Below are 12131 nucleotides of genomic sequence, written 5' to 3'. Positions count from 1 at the left end.
TGAATGAATAATTTTATTTTCCATACAAAAATCGATAAAAAAAAATATTGCAGAGAGCGAATTTGATGTTATACTAATGTAATACAAAATAATTAACATAACATACATAATATATTACAAAACCATAACACCTGTAACTATGTACATAACACGATGTGCAATGACAAAATTATATATTCAAGATTATTGTATGTACATAATATGATATATTTAAATACGTATTATATTATGTACTCATCAAAGTCGGATGATTGCAGCGTATTATGTCATTATTGGTTTTTACTAAAATCGGCTTTCACTACTCAGGGGTGGAGGGGGGGAAATTTAGGGCAGTGGGACACTTGAAAGTGATCTCAAGAGATACGGAGGCTGTGTCGTTGCAATTTTCTTAAAGTTCACGATACTTTTATGACTTTTGAATCATGTTGGACCGGAAAGGTCATTTTTTATATTCGTTCCTTATTTCCTATTTATATTATGAAAGCTTTTTTATGATACAACTTTAACAAACTTTAATATTACTGTAATATTTGTTTTCATTGTCTTGAAAAAAATTTTTTTGGGGTAAATATTTACAATTTGAATTTTTTTATGACTTTTGATTACGTGTTCTACATTTTTCGTCCTTTTATGAAGCTCACGGATACAAGTTGTTATTAATATACCTACTTCAAAATGTATACTATTATTCTTTAAATATTCTACCTAGGTACTTACAATATATGTATTTTAAGAGTTTTCAATGACTTTTCCGAAACGTTTTTGTATAAAGTCTTTTGATATTTTTTATATGAAATTTATGTATTTGCTGAAAATTAGTACATAGGTATAGGTAGTTCGTTTCATATTATAATCAATTTACCTACCTATTATAAAAGTTTATTTTAATAACTTGCTGTCTTTCAAATGAATATGTTTTTTAAACATAAAAGTATATTGATTACTTTCTGAATCTTAATGTTATTCCGTAAAATAGATGTATTTATATATTACACGGCCTTAACCTTGCTCGATTGCGGATTATTTAAGCTTTTGTATTAAACTACGGAAGAAGGTCGCTTTTTATATATTTTTTAGCATTTCAGGTTTTTTACAAGAATTTATTGTATCAACCAACTTAACTTGCTTATTTTAGACCTTAAATATTTCTTGCATAAAATTTTTTTATTTACAATAGGTATGTATGGGTGTGTAGGTATGTGTAATTTTTAGAAAACCACAAAAAATTAAGAGCTATTGCCAAATAAAATGATAACCTACATTTAACATATAATATATTAAGAAATGTCTAAGCGAACATAGCGTAAGTAGTATTACATAATGCTATAGTAGGTTAATAATAAGGTTGTTTAAGACCGTTCAATTAATTTTCTAATGCTTTGAACTCAAGGCAACAGAGCTGGCGGGGATTTTCATAATTGACCAATTAATGCAGTGCAAACGGAGAATTAATTATTTAAATTTTATTTATTTAGGATAACAACATGAAGTAAAGGCCTATTTATTTAATATTACAGTTCAGAATAGGTCTTATCTCTACATTGTATAAAACAAAGTCATTACCTCGTCTGTCCATCTGTGCGCTCAGATCTTTTAAACTACGCAACAGACCTTAATGCGATTTTCAATAATAGATAGAGTGATTCAACAGGAAGGCGAATTTTCCAAAATTTACGTTTCTAAAAAAGATTGTTTAGCAACGTTGACCCAACTCGTTAACTGGATGGGTGTCCGACTTTGGAGGTCTGTATTTGGCATTTTGATTTCCTCCATCCATCATAGCCGTCGGTCCCGGTTATTATCACTAACACCTGATAATAACTGCTAAAACCTAAGAATCGAAATTTCGTACCTTAGTGAGAGTTGTATGCGGAAGATCTGGGAGCCCACCGTATTATTATTCTAAGAGAATTCCTACCATTATGTGATTAATGGAAAGGAGTCACGACCCTCAGCAATGAAGGAATACGACTGTAAAGAAGAAATAAAAATGCTATGTAGCCATTATTTTTTAGACACATTAATTTTTGAAAATTCCTACGTTTTATGGCGATAACCTGAAAAAAAAAATTGTTAACGGCTTTTTAGTTAAAATATTATACTGGGAACCAAAATCAGTTAAGTAATAGATTTTTAGTTAAAAGATGTCAGTATTTCAATTTGTATGAATGATTACGGAACTCTACCAAAATGAACTAAGTATAAAGGTTTAAGGTACCTACTCTACCTTACATGTTGTCACGTACGTACCTTCTCGATTTATTTACTTGTAAACAACAAAACTTCGTATAGCTTGAATTATATTAATGAAATTATATAATATCAGTTTCAATTAACCTTCGTTAAGGCTTTTAATGACATTGTGTTTTTCCTTGATTTAAGATCAAAACAAATACAAACAAAAATGACACATTTTAATCTGTAAAGGTTTAAGAAAAACCGGCCGAGTGCGAGTCAGACTCGCGCACCAAGGGTTCCGTTCCTTGAAAGGATATAATATTTCGATATATACGAATAATAGTTACGACGGGACTGGCTGGTGGCAACTAGGTTAAAAATCTATATTTTTTAATAAATAAAATTGAAATGTCAGTAGTAGGGGATTCGCCGGTTCTGCCCCAGGCCCTGGCCCCCTCCCATGCCTCGCTGCCTCAGCCCCCTCCGTGCGTCGGTCAAGATCGAAACCTAAAAAAAAAAAAAAAAAAAAAAAAAAAAAAAAGGTTTTGGGGTACGCTGAATCGATTGCGCTCACTCCCGACGTCGTATCTCTAACGGTTGCAAAGTTAGCTTTTCGAAAAACTAATCCCTAGTTCGTTATCTAATTGCTTAATCACCTACTAATGACGCTCTATTGTTCGCTGGCTCGTTGCTTCATTCTATGGGTTTTAAAGGAAACGCATGAATCATAACTACTCTTTATTAGCCTTCAAATATTGATTTAAATAACTCACATAAAAATATATCATTCTCTACTGTATTTCCATTGAATAAATCTAAAAAATCTGAACTTGTATAGTAACCCGTAAACATGAAATACAAATACATTATACAATATTCTCCACAAACTGATGTGTAATCATTCTGTATCCGCCTTGTATTGAATTGCCATATTCTTGTATTTCTTTCCAAGAACTGCTTATGATATTTTGGTGGTGCTCGTCCAAATGAATCAAAATATTGTCCAACACCATTTGTATCTATATATATGGCTATCCAATGCGATCCTGGTTTATAATCGGGGTCTAGATTGCTTATTAAATAGGCGGGTGTTTCAACATAAATCGGTAACCGGTTTGCGGCATACACATTGTCTTGCAGACTTGGGTGGATTCTTCTTAAATATGTCTTTATCCCTATTGTATTCATATTACTTCAATACTACTGATCTTATCGCTGCCGAGGATCATACATGAATGGGACGTAAGACCATGTTATTTCAGATATATTATAAATCATCATCATCATCATGATCAACCCATCGCCGGCTCACTACAGAGCACGGAGCTCCTCTCAGAATGAGTCTACCACGCTGGCTGAGTGTGGATTGGCAGACTTCGCACACCTTTAAGAACACTATGGAGAACTCTCAAGCATGCAGGTTCCCTCATGATGTTTTCCTTCACCATTAAAACAGTGTTATTTAATTAAGTACTTGAAACGCACAAGACTTCGAAAAGTTAGAGGTGCGTGCCTGGAATTGAACCCCGACCTCCGATTAGAAGGTGGACGTCTTAACCACTAGGCTATCACAGCATAGTCTTATTAAAAATAATGGTCCATAACTTAAATAAAAACAAAAAATATTTCTTGTATCAGTGTTTTATTACAAACCTTAATAATATGTAGGTACAAATTATAACTTAATCTATTTACAGAAATTAGGTTTCTTAGCTGCTATAGTCCACGCTTACATTACGATTTTTATCAATTTCAATAACATTGTCAAACTCTGCATATACGATGCAGTTTATCGTTTCAGGAATAGCTGAATCAAAGCGAACTTCTAGCCTCACACTACCGTGCTTTATAAGATTCCAATGACTAGAGTGAGCTGATAAATCAGGAGTTAAATCGAATGCTAAGAGACAATAGCCTTTTGCATATTGTTCCCTAGATATTCCGTTCCCTTCATTTAAAAAATGGATTCCCGTGCCTGAGAATAACGTATGATAGGCTGAACTGAAAGTATTATCATTGAATGATGGTTGCAAAGCTTTTGAAGGTATTTGTTGGCCATCAATATATAAACTAAATGTATTCATATGATAATTTTCAAAGTTGAATGGATTTTTCGTAAGAGTTCCATTAAATGCTGCGTTGTTAACAAATCCGACAATACATCTTTTAGGAACTTGACCAAGAAAAATATTATCGAGTGTTTTACCCTGAACCCCTGAAGGAATTGTTAAAACTTTAACTTCCGCTCGAGTTATTGGATATTTTGCAGTAGTAGATGCTAAAACTTTTTGATGTGCAAGTAATACAGTCGGATTGATCCGCGCGCGTCGATTAGTCATTATTCATTCCAGGTATTTGAAATTCTGTAGGTGCGTCATTAGAAAATTCCAACAATACATCTTTATCTAGGTAGTTAGCTTATCACGTTACTTTTGGCTTTGTTCAATAATTGTTACAATCACTAACCACCTTTTTGAAATATTGATTACAAAACCTTTTTCGATAATATGCTGTTTAACTAGTTGTTATCGGTGCAAATACATTCTTCACTAACGATAATGGCATTGGTTTTACTATATAAGCTCAAAATAAATAATTTCTGTCACATTTACTACCTCGTTTCTACTGAAGAGTACTGAGAGAGTACAGTTTGACTTTAAATCTATATTGTGTTCATACAAGTGTTTATTAGCAGTGTGTGATTAAGAAGTGTCGTGTGATAAACAATGGAGGTGAGTGTGTAATTTATTTTCTTTTAGTTCCCTTTAAATTAATGTAAATATTTATGATATCAGTATGATAGTTTATTTTTATTGTTACAGAATATATCGTACTCCCCTTGCAACAGTCAAGAAAACAATACATATAAGCAATATTACTTTCCTGCGAATTTGGTTGAAGAAGAAACACAAAATTTGCTCATAGATCATGAAATGCCATCAAAGAAAATGAAAAGGAAATCTGAAAATATAGACATTTTTTTCGAGTCATCCCCAAAAAATAAAAACAAAACTAGTTCAACAGTAGCTCGAGCTAACAAAGATGGCAGTATATCATATATATCTACGAACTCCAACGATGGTGCGACAGCCACACATCTCATTAAATTAGAGGTGTATGACCTAAAAAAACTAGCCAAAATACCTCAGTCTCAACACTGGAAACATGCTAATGTAAAAATCAAATATTATACAGAAAAGGCTAATGGAAATTTTGCGAACACGAATGAGATAATTTATAATATTACAAAAGAAATCGCAGAAACAGAGGGTTGTAAAAAATACTCATTTAATAATTAATAACTTAATCTGTCATTAGTAAACTACCTCACATAAATACTTCACCATAATTTAATTTGTGAGATTAATTCGACGTAACACTTATACAAGCAGTATAAAAACACATTGTAAATCCTATAGTAATGTCAGTAAGCCACCTGGTGCTGTTAATGAATAAGTCTCCTTCTGTAGTCTTATAAACTGTTAGCAATGGAAGATACAATTGACAGCTGTGTTAGCACATTTTTCAACACTTCAATTAATGATGAGGAACTCATTGAGGCTTTAGATTATTTTGACTTACTGGATCCAGCATATGACAGTGAATTGTATAATATATGTGAAGCAATTGATTCAATCATGTAAGTATTTAAACATTATTCTTTTTAAAATTATATAATGTGTATTATTGATTGTTTTTATATGCTTCTATTTTTCATTTCTAGCCCAACTAAACAGAAACTTCAAATTGGTGGAGCTTTAAAGCGGTCCAGTGATTTCACCGTGAACAATTCTGCGAAAAGAGTGAAATATAATGAGGGAGCCTCAACTTCATCTATTCAACACTCAGAAAATAACTCCACTACACCATCTGCATATTCAGAAGGTAATAAAGTGAAGTGTGGTATTTGCAATATTTTTATAACCAAAAGGTATTTTTCTAATCATTTAAAAAGTAATTTACATAAAAATAATCATTTAAAGTCGCACCCATCATTATCGAATGTTTCTGTAATTGATTCAGCTTTTGGACAAAGAATAATAACGTACATGATAAATAGTAAAAATGATGATTTATCGATTTTTAAGACCCCTGAATCATTTTTGAATTCAATAAAAAATGATATTTTATTCCTAGTTCAAGAGTCGATCAAAGAACATACAGTTTTTAAGGTAAACTTCATTTTACACGCAGACTTTATACAACAAACCAAACAATTGACAAATTCATTTGACTTTCAAACATCAAACTATATAGTTTTCCGTGGAGACGATCTAAATATTTTCCTGTCATCATTATGTGACACTTTTAAAAATAAAATTAGTTCTTTTGAAAGAAAAGACAGTGGCTGGAGTTTAACAAACATAAAATGCTTACATATGAATGTAAATAAATTTAACCCGCTTCGTGGTACATCTTATATTGATTTACCTCAAGATATTAGAGCAAAAAAAGCGGTGATAAATGTTAAAAATGCTGATTATATGTGTTTCAAATGGGCATTACTTTCTGCTTTATATCCTCCTGCTAATAACAAAACCGATAGAGTCTCGTCATACAGCATGCATTCAGATAAACTTAAATTTGATGGTATATCATTTCCAGTCAAATTAACGGATATACCTAAAGTTGAAAAGCAAAACAATATAAGTGTGAATGTTTTTGGCTTAGAATATAATAAAGAAAAGAAAAATCATAGTATTGTAGGTCCCCTCTATTTTACAAAATCTCGAAATAGTACTCATGTTAATTTATTATTAATCTCAAATCAAACAAACTCGCATTATTGCTATATTAAAAACATGTCACGACTAGTTAGCAAGCAAATTTCAAACCAAGAACATGCCATTTATTTATGTGATGGGTGTCTTTTACATTTTCCTACACAGGAGAGATTAGAAACCCACCAACAAAATGATTGCGTTCATATCATTACAGAATTACCAAACAGTGAACTATCTAAAAAAAATTGGTTTGGACAACCATCATCAAACAATAAAATAAAGTTTGATAAGTTTAATAAAAAGTTAAGAATACCATTTGTAATATATGCTGATTTTGAAGCGTTTTTAAAACCAATAAATTCATGTTCAAACGATCCCTCTAAACCTTTTACTGAGAATATTCAGAAACACGAAGTGTATAGTTTCGGATATTATATTAAATGTTCATACGATGATAGCCTTTCAAAATATGAAACATACAGCGGTCCAGATTGCACTAAAGTATTCATGGAACGACTCTATGAGGACATAAAACTAATATGCAGAAAAAATAGTTTTCAAAAACGCCCAAACCCACTAACAAAAGATGATGAAATAACTATTGCAAATTCTCATAACTGTCACATATGCGAATCAAGACTGAATGGAGAATCCATTCTGGACTTTGACTGGCATACTGGAAATCTAAGAGGTGTAGCACATGAATCATGTGTGGAAAAATATCGCGCTCCCCGTCATATTCCTGTAATTTTACATAATCTTAGTAATTATGACGCACATTTCATTGTTCATTCATTAAATTTTACGGAAGGTGAAATCGAAGTAATACCTCAAAATAAAGAAAGATATATTTCGTTTTCAAAAATATTAAATGTTAATAACCAACAGATAAGTTTGAGATTCATAGATTCTTTCAAATTTTTGCCGTGCAGTCTTGATCAATTAGCAAAAAATCTCAATGACGATCAATTTAGATCGTTAAAAAGAAACTTTCCTCATAATGATGACTTTAGTCGTTTAAGAAGAAAAGGTATTTATCCGTATGAATACATGACTTCCATTGAATGTTTAAAATCATCATCACTCCCATCTCAACCTCAATTTTACAATTCGCTGTCTAATTCCCATGTTTCCGATGATGACTATAATCATGCAAAAGATATTTGGAGTCATTTTTCTTGTCAAAACATGTTAGATTATTCGAATCTGTATTTGCAAACGGATGTTTTGTTATTAACCGATATATATGAAAATTTTCGTGATATTTGCATCAAAACATACGGATTAGATCCAGCTCATTATTACACAGCTCCAGGTTTAAGTTGGGATGCCATGCTTAAATATACTCAAATTGAGCTAGAGTTATTGACCGACTATGATAAAATAGCTTTTATTAAAACTGGGATCAGAGGAGGCATATCTCAATGTAGCAATCGTTATGCAAAAGCAAATAATCAGTTTATGGAAGATTATGATAAGGAAAAACCCAAATCGTATCTAACATATTTAGACGCTAATAATCTTTATGGTTGGGCCATGTCCCAGTATCTTCCAACAGGTGGGTTTGAATGGGTAAACACTGAAACAAACTTTAAAGTATCAGACACATCGGATATTGGCTTTATTCTTGAAGTCGATTTGGAGTATCCTAATGAACTTCATGATTTGCATTCCGACTTACCTTTATGCCCTGAAAATCTTCGTATCGGGAATTCTAAAGATATCAAGTTAGTACCCAATCTTAATAATAAAACGAAATATAAAATTCATTATAGAAATCTAAAACAATGTCTTAGTATGGGTATAAAGTTAACTAAAATTCATAGAATATTAAAATTTAACCAAAGTCCTTGGTTACAAACATATATAGATTTAAATACGAATATGCGAACTTTGGCTACTTCAGATTTTGAGAAAGATTTTTACAAATTAATGAACAATTCCGTTTTCGGCAAGACTATGGAAAATATCGAAAAGAGAGTCAATGTTAAAATGTTAACGCATTGGGAAAATCGTGGTAAAGTCTTAGGGGCACAAGACTTAATTGCTAAACCTGAATTCCATAGCTTAGCCGTTTTCAACGATAACTTGGTAGCAATACAGTTGCGCAGAACCAAATTAACTTATAACAAACCAATTTATTTGGGTTTTTGTATTTTAGACATTTCTAAAACTTTAATGTATGAATTCCATTATAATTATATGATAAAAAAAATTAACAAGAATATTAAGTTATTGTATACAGATACAGATAGTTTAATTTATCAAATTTTTACAGACAATTTTTATGAAGATATAAAATGTGATCTAATTAATTATTTCGATACATCCGATTATCCACAAGATAATATTTACGGCTATCCAAAAATAAATAAAAAAAAGTTAGGATTCTTTAAAGATGAAAATAATGGGAAAATTTTAAGAGAATTCGTAGGATTAAGATCAAAAATGTATGCACTGGATGTGGACCATAAAACTTTTGCAAAAGCAAAAGGAGTAAATAAAAGTGTCACAAAAAATATGACCATGGAAAATTACAGATCGTGTCTACTTGATAAAAAAATTCAGTATTGTATTAAGCTAAGATTTCGATCCATCAAACATGCGATTTTCACACAAAACATTAATAAAACTTGTCTGTCGTATAATGACACCAAGCGGTATATTTTACAAAATGATATTGACACATTAGCTTGGGGTCATTATAAAATTAGTAATAATGAGGTATTTTAAGAAATGTAGTGTAAGGAATTTTTAATGTAATTTGATGTGTCTTTAATTTATTTATTTTTTACTTGTAAATATTTTAAGGAATTTTTATTGTAATTTGATGTGTCTTTTATTTTATTTTTTTACTTGTAAATACTATATAGTTTTAAGAAATTGATTTTAACTTTCGTCTTTATATGTATTTTATTACAACTTTCCTCTAGTTCATTTTTTGTAAATAGATTAAAAAAAATTAATGTTTAATGTGATTTATTTCTTTTTGATTTTTATTTTGTTTCATAGAACTTTTATTCCATTGTATATAATGTATATTAAGTAAAATAAAATGTTATACTGTCACTGAAATGTCTCAGTCTTTTTTTAAACCTTTCAAGTAACACACGTTACAATGTTGTGTTTTATTCATCCATTTACTGCAATCGTAGCTGGTCCAAGTGGTTGTGGAAAATCAAATTTTGTTACAAATTTCATAAAATATGTGAAAGAAATTTGCAGTAGAGACTTTGCTGAAATTACTTGGTGTTATGATGAAATGCAACCACTATATAATTTATCAAATGTTAACTATCATCAAGGAATTCCTGATCTTACAATGTTTGATGGCAAAGATGCTCACCTTGTTATAATTGATGATCTTATGAGAGAATCTGATGGTCGTATTGTAGATATTTTCACTAAAGGTAGTCATCACAGAAACTTAAGTGTTTTTTATATTACTCAAAATTTATTTCATCAAGGAAAAGGACAAAGAGATATATCTTTGAATTCAAGTTACATTATTTATTTTAAAAATCCTCGTGATAAAACACAAATACGATACCTATCAAGACAAGTGTCACCAGAAAATTCAAAATTCATTGAGGATGCCTATAAGGATGCGACAAAAGAAGCACATGGATATTTGATGATTGATCTGAAACAAGATACAAATGACATGTGTCGAATTAAGTCAAAAATATTTCCCTCTGATGAATGTTGCGTCGTATATATCCCACCAAAAGATTATAAATATTTAAAGAATCATCAAATTCCTATCATTTACAAATAATGCATCGAAGCCTAAAGACACATAAAGAGCTGCTACAAGCGTTGCATACACTTAAACCTAAATATCAAAAAGCATTATTAAAATCCTGTGAAGAAGAAGAGATAAATTGCATTTGTGAGTGCATTCACAACGTATTACAAGGTAAAGTTCCACTAGAAGATAGACGAAAGAAAAAGTTAAAAAAATTTAAAAGTATACTTCGCACTTTGGTTCGCAAGGGAAAAAATAAACTAAGAAAAAAGATATTGATTCAAAAAGGAGGAGCATTTTTACCTTTAATTTTGGGTTCTATTTTGAGTGGATTAGTATCATCTATAGTTTAAAATGGAAAATGCTAAAAAAATGTTGCTTGTTGAGCCTAGTTTTATAGAAAAACTAAAGCAGCATACCAATACTGAAAATCCTATGTCCCGATTAGATGCAGAAATGCAAAAGATTTTAAATAGTAATATCGAAGATCGGAAAAAATGTATTTTATATCTATAAATTCTACAAAGATACCTACATTTTACCGAAGGAGAACGACAACCTATCGAGTTGCCAATCATTACTGACAATATAAATGAAACTAAGAGTTATAAAAATAATAACATGGAAAATAAAGACTTAGTATCGTTCGAGTCACCAACAACTGAAGTGAAGGAAAATAAAAATTCGAATGAACATAGTCAACCACGTTACTCAACAACTCAAATACTAAGTCTTATACCAAAATCATATTTGAAAAAAGGTGAGCTGTTATTAAACTTGATTTCTTTGAGTAAAAATACAATTTATTGGGATGATGATGATGGTACAGTGATAATTAATAATGAAAAAGTCCCTGGAAGTAATATTGTTGATCTAATTAATGATTCGTTGAGACCACTAAAAAAAAGTGATCCAATAGGTTGGGAAAAGTTTGCCAAGGCATTACATGCAATCAAAGTACCATTGACTTACATCGGAAATTCTAAGAGGTCGGATTTTATTCATCAACTTCAGATGAAATCACTCGAAGGGAACTCTACATCTGATGAAAGAACTTTAAATACTCCACAAGGTAGTGGTGATAAATATATTAAAAAAATTAGGAAGAAAATTGATTGGGAAAAATGGACCCCTTATTAGAAATTAATAATATATATTATAATCCAAAACACCCAGCTGGGTTTAGTAGCATTGATAAATTATCAAAGACCATGAAAGGTAAAATGAGTAAAACGGATGTAAAGAAATGGTTACAATCACAAGAAACCTATACTCTTCATAAACCTGTTCACAGAAAGTTTTCTCGAAACAAATACATATTATCAAATCTCAATGAATTATGGCAGGCTGATCTTAGTGATATGAGAACTTATTCGAAATATAATGATGGTTTTAACTATATATTGTGTGTTATTGATGTCTTTAGTAAATATGCTTATGCTAGGTCGATGAAAAAGAAAAACTCTAAAACAATAATCGAA

The 12131-nt window shown here is 30.8% G+C and overlaps 2 protein-coding genes across 2 annotated transcripts in view; one reads left to right on the top strand and one right to left on the bottom strand.

The window, feature by feature from the left end:
• The window catches only part of LOC123871244 (uncharacterized protein C1orf198 homolog), a 504106-nt gene that overhangs the window by 129254 nt on the left and 362721 nt on the right, over positions 1–12131 (bottom strand). The gene's annotated exons all lie outside the window — the stretch shown is intronic.
• LOC123871233 (scavenger receptor class B member 1-like) overlaps positions 1–12131 on the top strand; it is a 102455-nt gene that overhangs the window by 442 nt on the left and 89882 nt on the right. The gene's annotated exons all lie outside the window — the stretch shown is intronic.

This window comes from Maniola jurtina, chromosome 13, assembly GCF_905333055.1.
Source record: "Maniola jurtina chromosome 13, ilManJurt1.1, whole genome shotgun sequence".
Classification (NCBI taxonomy): Eukaryota; Metazoa; Arthropoda; class Insecta; order Lepidoptera; family Nymphalidae; genus Maniola; species Maniola jurtina.
The sequence above is the reverse complement of the archived record's forward strand: the minus strand, read 5'-3'. Positions and strand labels throughout refer to the sequence as shown.